This window comes from Suncus etruscus, chromosome 10, assembly GCF_024139225.1.
Source record: "Suncus etruscus isolate mSunEtr1 chromosome 10, mSunEtr1.pri.cur, whole genome shotgun sequence".
Lineage (NCBI taxonomy): Eukaryota > Metazoa > Chordata > Mammalia > Eulipotyphla > Soricidae > Suncus > Suncus etruscus.
The window spans coordinates 107,805,703-107,829,003 of record NC_064857.1 but is presented as its reverse complement, the minus strand read 5'-3'; the positions used below and the strand labels follow the sequence as shown (position 1 = coordinate 107,829,003).

The window sequence follows — 23,301 nt, the reverse complement described above, 5'->3', positions numbered from 1 at the left end:
TGTGAGAGGTATTTAATGAATTTCTGAGAATCATTCTGTTGGATGGATTTCTACAAATGGAGATATTTTGGTTGGAAAGCATGAAAATCTAAAGTAGAGTTATTACTGACAAGTTGCTCTCCAAAGTCATTGTTCTGTCTCATATATAAACTGACTTTTTATCTTCTGGTTGCTACTTGATACTCTAAGTATTTTGTTTGTTTGTTTGTTTGTTTTATAGCAATATCCAGTAGTGTGCAGGGGTAGGCTTTGTGGGGCAGGCTAAGGAGATGCAGAAGATCTAATCTGGGTTGGCTGTGTACAAGGCAAGTACCCAATCATTGTAACCAGCCTCTGTATACCTCTTTTTTTTCACTTAATTTTATAGGCAAAATAATTGGAATAATTTTTAACCAAAGTGAGGTAATTATCTTAGTATTTATTATTGAATATAGGCTCTCCTGATAATATCTTTGTTATATATCTAATAAAATACTTTCTAATTGGAGCCGGAGAGAAAGCATGGAGGCAGGGCGTTTGCCCTGCATGCGAAAGGACTGTGATTCTATACCCCCAAATCCCATATGGTCCCCCAAGCCTGCCAGGAGCAATTTCTGAGTGAAGAGCCAGGTATAATCCCTGAGCGCTGCAGGGTGTGACCCCCGACCCCCCCAAAAAACCAAAAAACTTCTAATTATATTTTCTTTTTTTTCTTTTCTTTTTTTTTAATTATATTTTCTTATTTGAGATTCTTCTCTTGCCTTATTAGTGTTAAAAAATCTTGCTTACTGACATCTAGGTTTTACTAAATTAGATTATGAAACTATCAGGGAATATGTTTCTATTTTGAAGACCGAAGGAGTATTGAAATGAAACTCTACTTCTTTAATTTTCATTTGTAGGACTAATAACTAATCTGACCAATGAAAATTGAGAACTTTTATTGAGCAGATTTATAGGTTTGTGGCCTGGGTATTGTAAGTCACAGACTCAAATGGTAAAACCTCTTGATTTCTTGAATATAATCACTAATGTGTAGAAGAGAACATGGGAAGAATATGGTATGGGAGGAAGCAGAAAACAAAGAGAACAGTTGATATGCATACATGTGTTTTTATAGACTTCCATTTTCAATGCTTAAGACTATGAAACTAAGAATTTTTTAAATTTTAATGTCTCTCTTTTTTATGTTTGCACTTTTAAAAAAATATCTTTATTTAAACACAGTGATTTCAAACATGATTGTAGTTGGGTTTCAGACATAAAAAGAACACCCGCCCCTTTACCAGTGCAACATTCCCACCACCTATGCCCCCTATCTTCGTCCTCTTCTACCCCCTGCCTGTACTTGAGACAGGCACTCTAGTTCTCTCACTAACATTGTCATGGTAGTTGTTAGTGTAGTTAAGAATTTAGAGATGAGGGCCCAGAGAGATAGCACAGCAGCATTTGCCTTGCAATCAGCCGATCCAGGACCTAAGGTGGTTGGTTCGAATCTCGGTGTCCCATATGGTCCCTCGTGCCTGCCAGGAGCTATTTCTGAGCAGACAGCCAGGAGTAACCCCTGAGCACCACCATGTGTGGCCCAAAAACCAATAAATAAATAAGTAAATAAATAATTTAGAGATGAGAAAAATGGTAATTACATTGTGAATGCCTAATTTTCATTCTAGGAAATACATATACAGTAAAATAAATGATAAATTTAATGCTACTTACCATTGTCTGTGTAAATAGCCATATTCATCAACAAATGAGGCAGACCTCCCCCTTAATTACAACCTCTTTACCACCCTCCACCAAGTGAAAAATGGATCTTATCAGTCTCCTGGACACAAATGAGAAGTCTGCTCTTTGTTTCAGCTTTTCAGTTTCATATAAACAGATGACACCAGTGTACAATTATTTAAATTATTTTAAAAAATCAATAAAATATTTTTTAAAGAAATGAAGAAATGTATTTTAAACAGTTGAACTGTTTGATCTGTATATACACTTTTTATTTACTTATTTATTTTTAATTGGGAAGAATGAAGGACTTTCTCAAACTGCTATAGAGAGTCATCAAAACAGTCTCTTTTTTCACATGTTTACTCCTTTATTAAAAATTCACTTATCATATAGCTAGGGATATATATATCAGGATATTAAATTCTATTTCAATGATCTGAAATATGTCTTTGTTCCAGTGTCATGTTTATGTCTAAAAGTTTTATTATTTTTTTTAATCCTGCCTACCTTCAGCTCATTTTATAGGTCACATTCTAATTTCTTAAACTATGTCATTAAGTTATTTATGTAGGCCCTTCATTGCTGATCAATGCTTACAGAGCTATAAATTTTCCTCTTAAAACTGCTTTGCTATGTCCATATTTTGATAGTTCATATCATCAGTCTTGTTTGATTCCAACAATCTTTTGATTTCTTCTCTGACCCACTTGTTGTCACTGCACTCGACCCACTGCCACTGCCACTGCACCATGATGCTTCTGCTGCCTCTGGGCCCTCTATCTAGGTTCTTTGTTCTGTGCTGACAGCACCACTGCTGCTGCTGCTGCTGCATCTTTAGAAAAACAGCAAAAAAATGCATGGAGGGAAAAAGATTCTATTAAAATTTTTATTCTCTTCTTTAGAAATAGACACCACTACTGCAAGGATTTTTTTGTGAAAGCAATTCGTGTGACATTATACTAAAATACATATATTTTATATATGCTAATATCTATTTATATCTAAGATAGCTGTATCTTAGATGCTAAATTTTTGAAGGGAAAAAGAAAGAATGCTTTCCAAACCAAGGTGTGGGGGAATACTGTTGCAATATTGGGTCATCAACTAGACAAAATTTCATGTGTTGTCAATAGTTGCAATGTAATTTTATTGACTTACAATGTTTAAAGTGAATACATTATTTATAGCTTATCCAATATGTCACATTGGAGTAATTGCATGCTAACTATATTTTATGACTAGAAAAATAGGTGGTAATGCCTATATATCATCCTTAATTTGCATTGCATTTTCATTATTCCATAATAGTGGAATAATTATTAGCAATTACATGCTTAAATACTTATGAGACATAAATTCTTCAAGATTTGGATTTGATATTATTACTTATTTTGATCATTGACTGGAAAACATTCAAGTTGCTTTCTTATTTAAACAAAAGATGTAGGACCTGTTAGTCCTCAGTTGCCTGAATTTTCATCAATTCTCATCATTATATACTTTGTTTTATTATATTATATGTGGCATGGTTATGATGAGACTAATGCTTAATGGTATTGATGGACAAAGTTATTGCACTTCACTACCACCAAATTACCCAATTGTACCTAAATACTACAGAACCTGACAGAACAAAATATCCCATTTTTTCTTCCTAGATAGAGCCCACATCCTGTTTTTAGCTTAAAAGAAGTATATATCCTATTTTTCCTATAAACAGAGCACTTACCCTGTTTTTCTCCTTTTTCCTCCTAACTTAATTGACTGAGACACGTTATAAATATCCCTTACCCCCGAAAAATAAAGATTGTTGGAGTTGTTCCCTCAGAAGTGGCTCATGGTTGTTTTTTTTTTAAATTATCTTTATTTAAACACCGTGATTACAAATATAATTGTACTTGTATGATTACAGTCATATAAAGAACACCCCCCTTCACCAGTGCAGGATTCCCACCACCAATTTCCCAGATCTACCCACTCCCCACCCCACCCACACCTGTACTCGAGACAGGCTTTCTTTTTCCCTCATTCATTCACATTGTTATGATAGTTTTCGGTGTAGTTATTTCTCTAACTGCACTTATCATTCTATGTGGTGAGCTTCATGTCATTAGCTGCATCTACATGGGAGGATGGGGGGAAGTAAGGGTTGGGACTGAGGCAGTTAAATATTAGAAATGAGGTTTGTAGGGCAGTATCAAGGTCCCAATACAAGATGGATATTATGGATATATAGAATATATGCACACAATAATATCAATATGAAAAAAAGAGAAAAATTTCCACTGACTGTCCCAATATAAACCAGTGCTAGAACAGCCTGCCCTCCTCCCAGAGTGCATTCCCATTAGTGTAGGGAGACATAGGGGGAAAGCCTGTTGACCCCTATAGAGTTCACCTAGACCAGTGTCCAGGGAAAGACTGAAGTCCAGGGGAGAAAAACCCTATACCTGGCAAGGGCTGGTCTCCAGAATCAAGGACGAAATCGGAAGCCAGATGTCTGCCCGCCCTCCTCCCCACGGACCTCCCCCCTGGAGTATGGAGGGAGGGGGGAACCTGAGGACCACTAAAGTCCACCTGAACCCACTTCTGGCCATCTGGGCTGGGTTGGTTTTTTTTTTTTAATCTAAAAGCTCTCTACTTGCCTGGCATCCGACTTCACCAGCTTCACTTACACTCCATAACCTCTATTATTCTCCCTGTTTCAACTGCAATTCAATATGTATTCTTCCAAAAATTTCCTCCTACTGATTGGTAATCTGAGTTTTGAAATGTTAGGCTAATGGCTAATGGTCAGTCACTACTGGATACTTTATTATAAACTTGAACATGCTTAGGCTCTACTACCCAGAATTTGGGAACTGAATCATGTAGAAGAAGTAGGGAGAGAACTCACTGCTGGTGGGAATGTCAAATTGTCAAGTTTTTGTTGTTGTTTTAAATAATTGGTTTGAGAAGTTTTGGGGATCAAATCTAGATTGTTAGGGTCCGATATCCGAAATACCACACAAAGCAATGAGATCTGTATTAATGAATTTTATTAAGCACAAGTCAAGCAAACAATGAATCTCAAAGCTGGCCAGTCAGGGCTGTCTCCTATAAAAGGGAAGGGATTTTAACCACTAGTCGAAAGCCTTTTGTACCCTAAAACCACAAAATAGTTTCTAAGAATGTCTACTGGTTGCTTCTATTTGGAGGAAGTCTATTCCTAGAATTTGAGGAAGTATCAACTCCTCTTTGTTCTTAGAATTGGCTTCTGGTTGGGGGGCTTTGCAACTTAACTGCAAGGTAAGCAAATTCTTTAGGTGGATGAGGTAATTGTGGTTACAGGGTCAGTGTTTTGGTTCTTTTCCACTTCTAGGGCTGCAAAATTCACTAAGATCGATGCAAGATGGCTACACTATGGTTAGGATTGGTACTATTAAGTCTTGTTTCTACACTATGTGCAAGGTAAGAACACTACATGCTATACTCTTGTCCAGTCATTTTGGAAAATAATATAAGAACTTCCCTCAAAACTAGGAATTGAGCTCCCATAAGATCCAGCAATTTTCTTTCCTGACGTCTGTCCCAAGCAAACAAAAAATCTATTCAGAAAAGATATCTGAACTCCAATATTCATTACAGTAAACTCTGGAAACAACCTAAGTGCTCAAGAACAGATAAGTGGATAAAGAAACTATGATACATACTACAATGCAATACTATTTAGCTATAGGAAAAGATAAAATCATGCAATTTGCTCTACATTAATGGATTTGGAGAGTATTATACTGAGTGAAGTGATTTGGATGTAGAACAGACATAAACTGATCTTTCTCATATGTGGGGTATAAAGAAACAGTAGTGGAATGACAAATGCCTCCAAAGTAACAGAAACTGAGAACTATTCTTCAGTAGAAAACTTACCAAATGAGAAATAGGGGGTCAAGGATAGGATGGTGGAGCAATGGTAGAGAGAAGCAGACACTCTGATGGAGGTTGTGCTGTGGAAATGATTCTTGCAAAATACCCTACTATTAACAATATTTTAAACTATGTTGCCTTAAAAAATAGAACTCCAGATTCTCAAGTAATATTACCCAAATTGTCTTTCTCGTACCCCCTTCATCAAAATCTCCATCTAAGATATATTGAAATATAATCTTAAGGCAAACTTTAAGAAAACAAAGTGCATTTTGAAGAAGCACCCTTATGCCTTGCAAAATATATAAACCTGGAAGTGAAGAAAGAAAATACATAAGCTATAGTCATATAAAGAAAATGCTCCCCATATATACCTCAACCAGGCCCTTTGCCTTGTCTGTATTGTAAATGAGGGGACAAAAAAAAAAAAGAAAAGAAAAGAAATAAAAAAGAAAATAGAGTCACATAAGAAAGTATGGGTTTAAAAATGTATGGGCTCATTATCAATTTTTTGTATACCTTTATTGAGAAACTAAAACAAACCAACTTAATATATTTTTAATAATTTTATGCTACTTTAAGAAAAATCCACATTTAAGATATTTTTTGCGTAAGAATAAATGCACATGGGTAGTAAGTCTGCCTTGTCAGCATTAGCCTAGGGTGGACTACAGTTCCATCCCCAGGCGTCCTATATGGTCCCCAAGCCAGGAGAAATTTCTGAGCGCATAGACAGGAGTAGCTCCTGAGCATCACTGGGTGTGGCCCAAAACAAAACAAAATAAGAATAAATGCACATATACTGATACATATGCATAGATTGTATGTATATTTTGTATAAAGACCTGGCTTGGACTATTTCAATTTGGCACTTGGAATGCTTCAAGATTTTCTTAAAAAAATGTATTTAGTAAAGAAGTAGATTGCAAGATTTTTATTTGAGAGTAAAACACTGGTTTTTCTGAAATTTACCCACATTTATAAAATGATTTTCAAATATTGCCAACTTCATTGAAAGATAATAAATGTTTTTTGAGACTGAGCATTACTATGATGTGATTAAATTAGAAATCCATTTTTGTTCTTACAAGTTGTTGTGGTCAACACAAGATGTCATTTCTTACAGACTGAAATTGCTGAACAAGACCACGAATAAGTTGATAAATAGCAGCATAATTTTCTGAAGAAAAATATGCTTGAGACTAAGAAAAATATATTTTATATGATGTTTGTAAGAAGGCTGTGATATTTTAAAATTGTGATTGGTTTAACTGTGAAACAGATTAACTGATAATTACCATCAGCTCTCTTTGAAGAGACAAAAAGTGAATTTCTATTTGTGATTATTCCGGGGCCATTGGTTTGACCCTTTCTGATCTCTCTTGTTGCAAATCTTATCAACTTTATGACACCTGTGTAAAAGCAAGCACAAGGAAATCCTTCTGAGTGTACGAGTATTTCTTACTGCACTGACCTTCCTTGAGACCCTTTAAGGTTGTAGAAGCAGTGTAGTTAGGACATCGATATTCTCCCTGATCAATTTCAATACTTCATGGCTATAAGGATTATGAATATGAGGCCATTACTCACATCTTAAGCTGCGAGATTCAGCACGCTGGTTAGCTCCAGGATTGCAATAAATAAGAGACCTGGAACTCCCACTTCCAAATAAAGGTGTTTGAAAATATATATGCACACATATGCTTATTACAGTGCTTAGAATAATACTCAGGGTATGGAAACAACCTAAATGTTCAATGACAGTTAAATAGATGGAATAAAGAGTTGTGCTACATATACACAATGGAATGTTATGCAATTAAGAATATAAATAGAGGGGCCGGGCGGTGGCGCTAGAGGTAAGGTGCCTGCCTTGCCTGCGCTAGCCTAGGACGGACCACGGTTCGATCCCCCGGTGTCCCATATGGTCCCCCAAGCCAGGAGCAACTTCTGAGCACATAGCCAGGAGTAACCCCTGAGCGTCACCGGGTGTGGCCCAAAAACCAAAAAAAAAAAAAAAAAAAAGAATATAAATAGAGCCCAGAGAGATAGCACAGTGGCGTTTGCCTTGCAAGCAGCCGATCCAGGACCAAAGGTGTTTGGTTCCAATTCCGGTGTCCCATATGGTGCCCTGTGCCTGCCAGGAGCTATTTTTATGCAGACAGCCAGGAATAACCCCTGAGCACCGCCGGGTGTGGCCCAAAAACCAAAAAACAAACAAACAAAAAAGAACATAAATCAATCAATCCTGGAGTTTCCTGTAAACTAGAATTGAAAAATAAGTCAGATGAAGCATGATAAATATTAGACTCCTTCACTCATCAATGGTACATAGGGATATAAAACAAGAGAAGAGGTAGTCTCAAATGAAGAAAAATTCTTGAATTTGGGTAACAAGATTTGAGTTTACCAAACTGTGAGCGGCGATAGGAAGAGGTGAGGAGGAGAATTTAGAAGTAACAAAAAACATTGATGAGAGGGGAGGAAGTTAGTTGATAATTTCTCATCAAAATCTATTATAAACATGTTACCTGACAGTAATATAATAATAGTAATAATAATATAGTCATAAAATGTAGGCAATCACTAAGACTTCTTGAATTAAAACAACCCCAGTCATTTTATTTTATTTGTGGGGGGGGGCACACCTGGTGGTGCTCAGGGGTTACTCCTGTCTCTGGGCTCAGAAATCACTCCTGGCAGGCTTGGGGATCTGGGATGCCGAGGATCAAACCCAGGCATGTCCTGGGTCAGCCGCATGCTAGGCAAACACCCTACCACTGTGCTATCACTCTTGCACCCACCCAAGTCATTTTAAATCCTGGGTCAGTAGAAGAAATTCCCAGCTTAGATTATATAGCTCTTTGCTGCTTCCTTTGCCAAAACTTTAGGTTGAATTTACTATAGGAGTTGGCAACCCAGTTTGTCTTAAGTCTATCTCTTCTGATCTCTCATGCATTTCTACCTCATCTTTCACACTGATACTTGCTATTGAGAGCTTTTTAAAACTGCTAAAGAACTATAATTTATCTACCATCTTTGTGCAGTATAAGTGTATAATTTACTGATTTTTATTTAGTAAATGTATGGAGTGATACAAAATAATCACAAGCCAATGTTAATACTTTCCCAAGCATCCCAAAATGATTTCTCATGCTAATTTGCTTCTAGTCTTTATGCTTATTCCTGAGCCCAGAGAAATACTGGTTTGCTTTAGACACAACAAATATAGCCATTCAGGGTATTTTATCTATTGTTATTTTAATTTCTACCAAAACTTATTTATTCCTTAATTGTTAATGAACTATTACATTGTTTAAAATATTTCTCTTAGTAGATTCCTATATGTAAGATTTCTGGATCATACTGATACAGATCTGCTTAACTTTTGAGAAACTTCCAAGTTATCATTCTACATTTGCCACCAGAAAAGAACAAGGGTCTGATTAATGTTATGTTCTCACCAAAATTAAAATATTATTTTATTGTTGGGGCCAGAGAGATAGCATGGAAGTAAGGTGTTTGCCTTGCATGCAGAAGGATGGTGGTTCTAATACAGGCATCCCATATGGTCCCCCAAGCGTGCCAGGAGCTATTTCTGAGTGTAGAGCCAGGAGTAGCCCCTGAGCATTGCTGGGGTGACACAAAAACCAAAAAATACATATGTAAGTATTATTTAATTGTTAAAAATAAAAAAGGAAGAAGGAACCAGAATGATAGAACAACAGGGCACCTACCTTGCACACAGCTGACCTTGGTCCAATCTCCAGTACCCCACTTGCTCACTGGAGCACTGTGGAAAGTTGCAAAGATTAGTGAGGACAGAACAGATAAGGATACTTATTCACTTCATTTTTTCCTATCTTCAGGATCAAACTCAGACACATGCTGCACAAGTTGTCTATGATTGACCCTAAGATTAACTTGTATTCAGGTACTCCTAAGCAGGGTTGATGGGACTTCGGACCACTACTGAGAATATTCAAACCAGCTGTCTGATATTCAGTTCACCATGTTCATTGCAATAGTGTTTGATATCATGTGGTGCTTAGGAGTGGACTTAGGGCCTCTTTCAAGCTCCAGTCCTTTATTATTTTCCCTGACCCCACCAGGGATAAAGGAGGATTAGAATCTTTGGGGACCATATGGGATGCCGGGAATCGAACCCAGGTTTGTCCTGGATCTGCCACATGCAAGGCAAACATCCTACCTCTGTGTTATCTCACTGGTTCAGGTTGGCAGGATATTTTAACATGACCTTTTTTCCTATTATAAATGACCGCTTTAGATGTAAAAAAGGATACTTCGAGGGCAGAGAAACCCTGTATCTCTTAGGCCAATATTTACTGTACCTATGCAAGAAAACAAAACAAAAAAAACGAGAAGCAGAAATTAACTCTTTTTTTTGGGGGGGGGTGTGTGTTGTTGTTGTTTGTTGCTTGTTTTTTTTTTTCCCGTGGGTTTTCTTTTGTGTGTGTGTGCTCTGTTTTGTTTTTATTTCAGGACCATGGTTACTGTGTGGTTGGTGTCTTTATTGTTGTGGTGCTTTTTGAGTTTTTTGTTTGATTTTTTTTTTAGTATAATTGTTATGTTTTTCTTCCTTTTTCCCATTCTTCTCTTAAATTTATATTTATAGCCTCTAGAAGGACTCCTCCCATTTTTTTGCTTGATTGATTTTTGCCCCATTTTATTTTATTTTTCTTTCCTTCAAACAGAACCACATAATTTGAACTATCTTGTTCCACCTCACAAACTGAGGGAGAAATAATGGAAGGTACCAAGACCAGACAGCTGTATGAACATTAAGTAGAAATAAAAAAAAATGATCAGACTTTAATACCAAATCCAAAGCCAACAACAACAGAATTAACACCCAATCTACAACACACTAGAAACAGGGGGGACCACTTATAATAGCAACCTGGGGGGATAAAGAAGGGGTATATGGAATGCATGCTGGGAACAGGGGTGGAGGGAGGACAACATTGGTGGTGGGAATGCCCCTGATTCAATGTCACTATGTACCTAAAAATTACTGTGAAAGATTTGTAATCCACTTCAGTCAAAATAAAAATAATAAAAGGAGAATCCATCAGGTGGGGACAAGACTGGTTATTTGAAAGTGACTGTTGGAGGTAAACTATGGGAACAAATTGAAGGCAAATTAAATAGTAGGTTGGAACATTAGTTGAATGACTATGTGAGATAGATGAAGAAGGAAAACATGATATTCCAACATGCAACTCTTAAGATGATTTTGTTTGGTTTGTTTCCTGATTTATACTAGTAACAAGCTATAAGAGACCTGTGTCTCTTGTCATTTGCAGCTTTTTGTTTGGCTATTAGAAAGATGCAATGACAGGCTTTTCTTCTCCAAGCAAGAGATAGATAATTCATAATTTTACTCCAGGAAGTCACTGGACTACACAATTTGAATCTTATTTTCAGGTAAAAATCCTGCTGGTTTGAACATTAAAGATATTCATACTTAAAAGTTTCTGTCATAATAAGTGAAAATATAAAACAAAAAATGTGATTGAGATTGCTCTGCCAGTTAAAGATGTTCGTCATTATGACCTATAATTAAGAACTAGTGAATAGTTGGCAAAGGGGAACTTCCAAGCAGTGCTCATTGAGGCTGGGTTCCATGGCAGTCCAAGGATGTGTCACTGCTTTGACTCAGAAATAAAAATGTTTCCCCTTTTTTGTACTTATTCTTCTGATTTGTCTTCTGTGCTAAATTCTGCTCTGCATAGCCATTTATTTGAATGCATTTTAAATTTATTTTTAGTTTTAATTGGTGTATCATGGCTTACAAAGTTGGCAATCGTTTCAGGTATACAATGTTCCAACGCAAATAAACAGCATACACATTTTTTAAACTGTCCCATGATGTGAGTTTTCTGAAGAATTTTCTTTGCCCAATGCTGTTTTTTTTAATATAATTTTTTATTTTAAGCACCAGGATTACAAGCACGATTGTAGTTGGATTTCAGTCATAAACAGAACACCCCCTTCACCAGTGCTAATGCTGTTTTTGTTTACTTTTACACCACATATAGATTAAATATTTCTTCCTTACAAAATATATTCCATTTGGAATGCAAGACTTCCTCAAATCAGAATTTTATTGTCACTTAGGTAATTTTTCAATAGTGTCTATGTTTATGGTTTTGTGTACAAAGTTGTCTCACGTATACCACCACCAAATATCTGGAGTCCTCTAAGTAGTGGCAGGATTATGCGTAGAAAGTCTTACAGGTTCCCTTTTCCTATTAACTGACATAAGCACTACCCCTTAGCTCATAGGCTGCTGTTACTGAATAGTCCTTCTTACCAGCAGAATGCTTTCTGAAAATATTGGTTTTATCTGTGTGAGTTTCTTTCCTCAAAGGATTCAAACAAGATTCATTTCTTTGTCAGTTTCTGCTTCCCAGTTCCATTGTTGAGAAGTAATGGTTGCTAGTTCTGACCTCTGACTGTGCCCTTCCTCTTGAAGGATGGTGTGTTGACAATGTTTCTGAGGACTGCAGTGTTTATACTTTTTTAGTCTTTTCTTGCCTTGTTATGCATTCATTGCATTGAAATTTTAGAAATTTCCTGTTTTGTTAAATGTAAAACTTGTGCTTTTGCTTTTCTATTCAATTTACTTTCATGTGAATTTAAAGAGGTAACTGGAGAAACATCACACATACACTATGATTCTAATATAAAAATGTTTTCTCTTTATTGATATCTTTATCTACACTTAGTGATGAGTAGTATTTGAACCTAGTCTTTTGGGGGGTGGTGTTTTGGGCCACACATAGCAGTACTTAGGGATTATTCCTATTCTGCACTCAGAAATAGTTCCTGGCAGGCTTGGGAAACTATATGGGATGTTGAGTATTGAATTCAGGCTGGATCTGGGCCAGTCCCATGCAAGGCAAACACCCTACTCACTCCATCGCCATTTGAGCCTAGTCTTTACTAACTTTATGTGTAAACCCATCAGGTTTCTTAAATAATAATAACATAGATCTATGAACTACGTGATTTTTTGAACTTGATTAATTTCTTCAATATAATAAAAGCTTTTAGCTATAAAAATGGCTGATAATGATAATGATAATGTTTTTTAGTTTTTATTCTTTCTTTTTTCTTATTATTTATTTTAATTTTTCTTAGCATCATACACTCATCATAGGAGACTCACACTGGGTGTTGGTTTGTTCCTCTGGGTAGATATCAGTATAGGCCTCCAATCATTCCCTTCATCTTGATCTTGACTGTTCAAACAGTGAGCTAACTCTGATGTCCCACCAACTATCTGGTTATGAAGTATGTCTGACATAATTTAATGTTTCTCCTCTTCTGATTTTTTTTTTTGGTTACTGTGTCATACTGGCAGTGCTCAGGGATTCCACCTAGCTCTGTGCTCATAAATTGCTCCTGGAAGGTCCAGGAGACCAAATGAAATGCCAAGATTCAAACCATTACTTAAATAACAAAAATATAAAATTATAGCCATTAAGAAAAAAAATAATGAATCTTGATGTGACTATGCTATATGAAACGAGTAAGTAAGTGAAAGACTAGATGGTTTCACTCGTGAAATTTAGTACCACTGTAACCCAATGGTAAGTCGATGAAAAATATCTTAAAAATGAGCACATCCCGATCAAATAAATGTCAAGACATTGTTATTTAGAATCTATGGTGCACAACAAAAATAGTATTAAGGGGAAAGCTTATAGCTATTTACATGCACACCAGGAAGAAAGAAAGGACTCAAATCAATGAACTAACCTTTCAGCTAGAGAAACTAGACAAGGAACAACAAATAAATCCCAAAGCAAGAAGAAAGCAGGAGATAATAAAGTTTGAGTGGAATTCACTAATAGAGAAAACAAGACAAAGGGTTGGTTAAGCTGGGAGTTCGTTCTTTGAAAGAATAAATAAAGATGAGAAAATCCTTAACTAGACTCACCAAAAAAAAAAATTAATGCCAAAATTGGATCTGAGATGGCAGGAGAGATATCACAACAGAAACTTCGGAATACAAAAAGTTGTATGAAGTATTATGAATAACCAAGACTGAGATCTAAAACAAATTGATACAGTCTTAGAATTACACAAATTCACAATATTGAAAAAATTCCTAATAGAACAATCTCCATAAAAATTGTAATTGTTATTAAAAATCTCTAGAAGAACAAGAGTCCAGTTCAAGTGAATTTTTAGAGAGTTCTGCTAAAATTTTAAAGAACATTTAGCTTTTGTGCCATTCAAATTCTTCCAAAACATCAAATAAACAGAAATCTTTCTTAAGAGCTCCTTTGAAGTCAATATTACACTAGTATCTAAAAGAAATAGAGACACTATTAAAATTTAACACCAATACTCCCAATGAACATTTATGCTAAGATCCCCAAAAAAATTCCAGTAAGGGGTGAGAGAAATAGCACAGCACTAGAGCATTTGCCTTGCACACAGCCAATCCAGGATGGACGGTGCTTCAAATCCTGGAATTCCATATGGTCCCCCAAGCCTTCCAGGGGCGATTTCTGAGCATGGAGACAGGAATAACCCCTGAGCATTGCTGGGTGTGACCCAAACTCTCCCCTCCAAAATATCCCAGTAAACTGATTTTGGAAATATAGAAAAAGTTTATATATCATGAGCAAGTGGTCTTTGTCTTGGAATGCAAGGATGGTTCAATAGATGCAGATCAATTAATAAAGTACACTATATCAGCAAAAAGAAAAATATAAATCATGTTGATAATACCATTGACATAAAGAAGTTTTTTATGAGTCAACATTCTTTCATGATAAAAGCCCTCTAAAAATAGAAGGAGCATACCTCAAAATAATGACCATTAATAGTAAACATACAATCAAGATCATACTCAGTGGTAAAAAAAAAAAATAGACCAAAAGCCTTTTTCCTGAGATCAGGCACATGAAAAGGATATCCGTTGTTAACACTCTTTTTCAATATTCTGTATTTTTTGGTATATAAGATGACGTTTTAATGCATGAAAAACTTTTTAAAGTTGGGGATCATCTGGAGTAAGTTTTAGTATAGTGTATACAGACGTATAAGATGACCCCCAACTTTAAAAAGTTTTTCATGCGTTAAAACGTCATCTTATATACCAAAAAATACAGAATATTGAAAAAGAGTGTTAACAATGGACATCCTTTTCATGTGCCTGATCTCAGGAGAAAGGCTTTTGGTCTTTTTTTTTTTTTTACCACTGAGTATGATCTTGATTGTATGTTTACTTACTCCAGCTTCTAGGACGAGTGATCTGGCCCCCTCTTACCACAGCATACCATCCAGCTGCCAGACATCATCATTCAGTCCTCTGCTTGTTTTGATTCATCTTTCAGAGCACACAGAGGAGAAGAGTTACCAAGCACTGCATCCCATCCAGCTGCCAGGTGTCATTTCTGGTATGCGACTTTTTGGTGCTCAATCCTCTGTTCAGCTTTTATGGGACACAGAGGAGGCACTCTCTCTCCCTCTAGCTGTCCTATTAATCACAGCACCCCAGTCAGGTGCATCAGGTGCATCATCAGAGAGGAGCATCCTCTCCCTGCTCACAGTGTAGATCACAAATAATTACAGTCACTCACTACAAATGATAGATGTAAAATAATTGTTGGCACTCCAAAGTCTAGCTTTATTAAATATATACTGTTAACCTTTGGGTGTCTACTCTTTTTCTCTTATGTTTTTTAATTTCCATTCAGTATGCATTAAAAGAGAGATAGTCTTAAATGGCAAATATAGCCCTAACCCTATATTTTAACAGAACAAGTAGGGGGTCATCTTATATGCCCAGTCTTATACTTTGGAAAATATGGTAGTTTTGAAAGTCCTTACCACAATAAATAGACAAGAAAAACATAAAAAGGGGATCCAAAATGGAGATAAAGAAGTGAAACTAACACATTCGCAGATGAATTATTGTAAATGAAAATCCTAAATTCTACTTCAATTCTCTTAGAAATAATAAAACAGTACAGTAAAATAGCAGGTTATAAACTTAATTTTGTTTATGAAAATTTAATATATAAAAAGGAAGTAAGGTGCTCGCTTTGGCAGCACATATACTAAAATTGAAACGATACAGAGAAGATTAGCATGGCCCCTGCGCAAGGATGACACGCAAATTCGTGAAGTGTTCCATATTTTAAAAAAAAAGGAAGTAAAGGATATGGGGAACAAAGTAACAGGATTGTAGGAATCAAGGGGATTTGAGAACATTGGAAGTTTACTGATATGTAAAATTTACTATGGTAATCTACAAGGTTGCCAGGATTCTGCAGTTTACTGCAGTAAACTGCAAGTTTGCCTGATGCTCTGCTGCTGCTTGGATGCAGGGGACTGAGGCTGCCAGGGCCGGATGCTGTTAGGCTGGCAAGGGTCCATGGGGCCCAAGGATGCTAATTTGTAGGGAACATCTATTGAGAGAGAGAGAGAGAGAGAGAGAGAGAGAGAGAGTATATTTTTTATTCCTTCTGGAGTCTGAGGCCTATTGCTGCAACCCGAGGAGGGGGGAATTAGAGAGTGAGAGATAGATGGAAAGTGAGCAGCCAGAGGTGCCCAGGGGTAGTCCTGGGTTCAAGAGAAAAAGATAAGGCGGATAGATACAAAGCAGACAGCATCTCACGGATTTATCTCTGGCCGCCCCCAAACTGGCAGACAGTTCTCTGGTTACTATCCTGGGAACCCCCCGCAAAGGTCGAATTTTTCTTTTATATATCAGGCATTGACGGGAGCATGTTTAAGGGGGCTTGTCCAGGGGGGCATGTTCATCTGTCATTACAGTGGACATTACTTGGACATGTCCAAGTCCAGCTGCCATTACGTCAGCAATGATAGAGCTGAATATCCAAACCACAGAGTCAGCAATACTGAGATCATGAGACCCAAAATTTAATGATCAAACTTAAAAAGTTGCCTGTTAACTCCTTCTGGGACATTCTTAATACTGCTCTGACACCAACATGTGCCAGTTTTGATATGACATCCTGACAATGAAGAAATGGCAACAACTAAGAGCAGGTTGTCTGATCTCACCACCTAATGATAAGATGAAATCAGAAGACACATCATCCTTTGATACGTGCAAAAGCCAAGATCGCTATCTACAGAAGACTGACTGTGACAACCATGACTGGGCAGAACTTATCCTGGAACCAATTAAAAAGACCCTACTCGGGGGCCGGGCGGTGGCGCTAAAGGTAAGGTGCCTGCCTTGCCTGCGCTAGCCTTGGACAGACCGTGGTTCGATCCCCCGGTGTCCCATATGGTCCCCCAAGCCAGGAGCAACTTCTGAGCACATAGCCAGGAGTAACTCCTGAGCATTACTGGGTGTGACCCAAAAAAAAAAAAAAGACCCTACTCTAGGCTTTGGCCTATGATCTGTACAACAACCAATATCTCTAATCCCAGAGGTCTAGCTGAGACAACTGCAACTGAGCAGAACTTCTGGAAACATGATGAAAGACTCTATCCTAGACTTCATACTACGATCGGTGCAAAAACCAAGACCACCAACTACAGAAGATTGATTAAAACTACAGTGATGGAACCAAGCTTCTAGAAACTTAAGAAAGACTTCATTCTATTCTCCATTGTATGACCTGTGCAAATACTAAGATCTCTAGTTACAGAGGCCTGATTTATCATCCATGACTGAGTGAAAAGTTTCCAGACATCACAAAAGGACCTACGGAAGAGTAAAAGAGCATGTATGGAGCTTATAGTTTTTTTCCATGACAGTATACTTCAAAGGCTAAGAAACCCTGTACCTCTCAGGCCACGGGAATTCCCTTTCTAATCTCCCCAATATTTACTGTGCCTATGCAAAAAAAAAGTACAAATTAAAATTTTTTCATTATTGTTGTTGTTGCTTTTTTTTCTTTTTTGGTGCTTTGTTTTGTTTTTATTTCTGGACCATGGTTATTATTTGGTTGTTGTCTTTATTGCTGTGGTGCTTTTTGTTTTGTTTTTGTTTTTTTTTTTGTCGGATTTTTTTTGTATTCTTGTTATGTTTTTCTTCCTTTTTTTCTTTCTTCTCTTAAATTGATATTTATAGCCTCTAGAAGGACTCCTCTTGTTTTTTGCTTGTTTGATTTTTGCCCCCCCCCTTTTCCTTTCTTTTTTTTCCCTCCAAACAGAACCACATAACTTGAACCATCTTGTTCTGCCTCACAAATTGAAGGGGGAAATAATGGAGGGCACCAAGACCAAACAGTTGTATGAACATTGAGTAGAAATAAAAAATGATCAGACTTAAACACCAAATCCAAAGCCAACGGCAACAGAATCGATACCCAATATACAACAAGCTAGACACAGAGGAAACCACTTATACTAGCAGCCTAGAGGGCAAAGGAGAGGGATATAGGATGCATGCTGGGAACAGCGGTGGAGGGAGTACAACACTGGTGATGGGAATGCCCCGATTCAATGTCACTATGTACCTAAAATATCACTGTGAACGATTTGTAATCTACTTTGATCAAAATAAAAATTATTTAATTTAAAAAACGTTACCTGTTAAAATGACAGGTTGTGGGAGTGAGGTATGGGAGAGAACCTGGGAACATCGCTAAAGGGAAGTTGACACTGATGGTGAGATGGATGCTAGAACATTTTATGTCTAAACTCAGCTATGAATACTTTATAAATCACTATACTTTAATAACTTATTTTTATGTGGACAAAAGATGTGAGTGGTGAAGAGATATTAATTTAAAAATGATTTTGTGGGCCTGGAGAGATAGCACAGCGGCGTTTGTCTTGCAAGCAGCAGATCCAGGACCAAAGGTGGTTGGTTCAAATCTCGGTGTCCCATATGGTCCCCCATGCCTGCCAGGAGCTATTTCTGAGCAGACAGCCAGGAGTAACCCCTGAGCACCGCTGGGTATGGCCCAAAAACAAAAAAAATGATTTTGTAGCAGAATTAACTATTAATTGTAAGATAATTTTACAAAAATAAATATCAAATGCTACCTATGACATATCAATAGATACAGAGAAAGTATTTCACAAGGTCCTATAGCCATTCTTGATAAAAACATGATCAGACTTAAACACCAAATCCAAAGCCAACGGCAACAGAATCTATACAAATGTTTGCAAATGAAAGGAACTTTGCTCGATATAGTCAAGGCCATTTACCACAAGCCCAAGGAAAATATTATATTCAATGGGGAAAAGCTAAGTTTTTTTTTTGTTTTGTTTTTGATTTTTGAGTCACACGCAGCAGTGCTCAGGGGTCACTCCTGGCTCGATGCTCAGAAATTGCTCCTGGGAGGCTCAGGGGACCATATGGGGTGCCGGGATTCAAACCGCCAACCTTCTGCTTGCAAGAAGGTTGCCTTACCTCCATGCTATCTCTCCAACCCCGAAAACTAAGTCTTGTGCTAAGATCTCTGGCATAAGACAAGTTTGTCTCCTCTCACCACTTCTAATCAACATAATACAGTATGTTCTTTCCATAGTAATCAGGCAAGAAAAAGATATCACAGGCCCTACTCATCGAACACACTCAAACAAACTAGCATTCCCTCGCTCTTTTCTCTACTCTTCTCACTACTGTTTTTTTTCTTTTTCTTTTTTTTCTTTTTCTCTCCTTTTCTTATAATTTATTTTCTCTTTTCTTTCCTGCCCCTTCCATATACTTTTCCCTTTCACCCCTTTGAAAATTCGACTATCCCTTCACCCCACAATCCCATCCAGATTCCCCACATTAAAACTCTTCACTCTCAGTTCCTATTCCGTTAGGCATCAAGAATGACCTCCTACCCCAGTGAACCAGTACCCAAGCACCCAAGCAAAGGGACAACCAGTCAAACCCACACCTCGCCCCTTACAAGAAAAGGCAATCAACTCTCCTGCTGACTCATGCTGCGTGGTCCTCCTTACCAACCCTTCCTAACGTGGACTGTTACTTGAAACCGGACTTAGCTCTACAAGTATCCCCAATGCATGAACTCTTCCCAAGTCCTCCCTACCGCAAATCTTTTGCCAATATCAAGAAGGTCAGGTTGGGAGATGAAAAGGCACCTGGGAACCCACACACCACAAGAAAATCTCAAAAGACAATGGAGAAACCTATACTACCATCATGAATATAAGGCCTGTATTACACTACCTCTTTACCTGCTTTTCCCCAATTGCAAGATACTTTCTTGCATCACCTTGTTCCTTTAATTAATTTTTTACTTCATTTCTTAAAAATCTTTTTTCTTGTCATATATATATGTGAGATATATGTATATCTTTTTTGGGTGTGTGATCTGTTTTTGTTTTCTTCTCTCTCCACCCTCAAATGCACCGGCAATATAATGTAGCACCATTTCTCCCTGCAAAGGCACACTAAAAAAGGGGGAAATCTTACATATAAAAACGAGCTCGTATTTATTAGGGATAAGAACTCATACTTGTTTACAATACAGGGGTATCTCCCACCTTGAAAATATGTCACGTGGACCCAACTTAGACCCCAGGTGATTAGACACCAACCGTCCAGCCTTGAACCCTGGACCACAGACATAGAAACAACACACTTCTTCACAACAGCCACAGGAAACAAATCCCAACTGGGACATCCTTAACAGTGCTCAGACACCAACAAATGCCAGCCCTAATATGATACCCTGACAACGAGGAAAATGGGAACAACTTGACCTAAGAGCAAGTTATCCTACCTCACCAGCTAACGATAAGACAAAATCAAAAGACTTGTCACCCTTTGGTCTGTCCAAATGCCAAGATCGCGATTTACAGATGACTGGCTGACAGAACCATGGCCAGACTGTATGTATCCTGGGACCAATAAAAAAGCCCTAGTCTAGGGTGTGAGCTACGACCTGCATAACAACTATGATCCCTAGTTCCAGAGGTCTGTCTGAGACTATTGCAACAGAAGGGGACCTCTGGAAACATAACGGAAGATGCTATCCCAGGCCCATCTTAGGATCAGCGCAAAGACCAGGACCGCCAACCACAGAAAACAGATTAAAATGACACTGAGAGGGGCCTGGAGAGATAGCACAGTGGCGTTTGCCTTGCAAGCAGCCAGTCCAGGACCAAAGGTGGTTGGTTCGAATCCCGGTGTCCCATATGGTCCCCCGTGCCTGCCAGGAGCTATTTCTGAGCAGACAGCCAGGAGTAACCCCTGAGCACCGCCAGGTGTGGCCCAAAAACCAAATAAATAAATAATAAATAAATAAAATGACACTGAGGAAACAGAACTTCTAGACCCACAAAGAAAGACATAATCATAAGTTCAACTCCTTGACTTGTGCAGATACCAAGACCTCTAGATACAGAGATCTGATGTTATCACCCAGGACGGAGCAGAAGTCTTCCATACACCACAAAAGCACCAAGGGGAGAGTAAATGAACCTGAAAAGAGTCTATAGTTAATCCCATGACAATATACTTCAAGGGTTGAGAAACCCAGACTTAGGCAAAGGAAATTCTTTTTTGAATGACCCCAATATTTACTGTGCATCTGCAGGAGGGAAAAAAAAAAGAGCACAAAACATTTTTTTATTATTATTTACTTATCTATTTTTTGTTGATTTCATTGTTGTGGTTTGGCTATTGAAGTAGATGTCTCCATTGATATTTATTTATTTATTTATTTATTTTATTTTCTTATGTTCTCTGCCACATTTTTTTTTATCTCAATACCATTTATATGGTGCTTACCCTTTTGTTTTGTTTTGTTTGTGTGTTTTTTGGAATGCCCACTAAATATTTTATTTGACAGTTCTTTATGTTTCCCTTTGTTTCTCAAACCAAGGATGAAAGCCTCTAGAAGGACTCCGCCCATTTCCAGAGTATCTGATTCTTTTTTTCTTTTTTTCTCCAGGTTATTACTTTTCTCTTCTTCAAACAAAACCACATAACTTGAACTATCTAGTCCCGCCTCCCAATTGGGGGGGAGGAATAAGGGAGGTACCAAGACCAAATAGGTGTAAGACCACTAAGTAGTAAGCTAGGCACAAAGGGGACCACTTATTCTAGCAGCCCCGGGGGTAAGGGAAGAAGTTATGGGAAGAAGGACGGGAACGAGGTGGAGGGAGGACAATTCAGGGATGGGTATTCCCCTGATTTTATGTTAATATGTACCTAAAATATTATTGTCAATGATATGTAAGCCACTATGATTAAAATAAAAATTATATTTAATAAAAAAAGAAAGAAAAGAAATAAAAACTAAAGGAAATAAAATGGTGGGTTCTCTTTCAGAATTAAAAAAAAAGATATCAAGAGCATCCAGGTAGAAAAGGAAGAAGTCAAACTCTCACTGTTTGCAGATGATACAACACAATATTTTGAAAATCATAAAGATTTTAATACAAATAATTATTAATAAAATAAAATTTAATAAAATAAAAAGAATATATGTGTGTCTATGTTCATTACAGTGTTCAGTGCAATAACCAAGGTATGGAAACAAAACAATAGTCTTCTTGTTAATCATGCTTATGCTCTTAATACACAATGGAATACTATGCAGCTCTAAGAAAGAAAAATTCATGCAATTTTTTCCTACATAGCTAGACCTAAAAGGCTGGTGCTTTGTGATATTGATCAAAGGGAAAGGGAGAGGTACAGATCTCTCTCATATGGGGGATTTAAAAATACACAGTAAGGGACCACTAAATGGCTAAACTAATGAAACTAAAGAGCTGGTCCACAGAACTGAATTTAAGGGAGTGAGAGTTTGAACAGGTGAGATTGGGGACCTTGAGGAAGAAAATTGGATACATTGATGTCAGATGTGGTATTGGAATGCATTGGTATTGGAATGTGGTATGCATGAAACTATTATTCATAGCATTTATTGTAAACAACAGTTCCTCAATAAAGACTCTTTAAACAAAAAAATAGGGTTCCTGAAGTAGAGATCCCTAACTAATGTGTGATTAATCATTTATATTTATAAAGGGGCTTTACAAATATGAACTATTTTCACATGTGAACTAGTCCAAAAAGCCCAGAATATAAGTGACCAATTGTCTCTTAAGAGACATGGGTGTTCTTTCAACATAGCCTTTGTGGTAAAGGTGTGCAATTAAATCGTTTGTTGGATGTTTGTGAATCCACAGATAGTTCCCAGAATGAGAAATTGATTCCCATCCCCTTGTCCTCTTTTGGGGGGAGAGACCTCAATATTATTTAAAGCAACAGCCTTGGCTGTGGGAGGACCATTAATGCTTAAAGAGTTCTGTAGGTAACAGTCCTATAGGTGAGATATAATCTTATTATCTATATTGTATTGATGGTTTCACCCGTAAATATGTCACCAAAGTCATTAAATCTCATTTATTTGATAGTTATTTTTATGTCAATTGCATAGTAGCTGCCTTTTGTTTTGACAAGTACTTAAACTCTAGGCATCTATTTATCTTTACCCTTGACTCTTTCTATCGCTTAATACAGCCTTTTGAAGAATCTATCACTTAAGCCTCTCAAGTGGCATCTCCTCTTGTGTTTGAAATGAAATCTCCTGTCTGTATAATGGCCCTTGAATCTCTACTAGATCTTTCCCAGGCCATTTCTCTGTCAGCCTCTTTTCCAGCTCACTGACTGACCCCTTACTTAGCAGGTTGAGTCTCCCATTTACTAGGAGCATAAAGTTTTCCAAGTCAAAACCTTTTTCT

General features: G+C 37.3%; 1 protein-coding gene and 1 non-coding gene across 2 annotated transcripts in view; both read left to right on the top strand.

Annotated features, from left to right (window-relative positions):
• Window positions 1–23,301, top strand: part of POU6F2 (POU class 6 homeobox 2) — a 593,519-nt gene that overhangs the window by 106,674 nt on the left and 463,544 nt on the right. The gene's annotated exons all lie outside the window — the stretch shown is intronic.
• On the top strand, window positions 15,696–15,802 carry LOC126021410 (U6 spliceosomal RNA). The gene has a single exon (XR_007499927.1). It is a non-coding gene; the product is annotated as a U6 spliceosomal RNA (small nuclear RNA).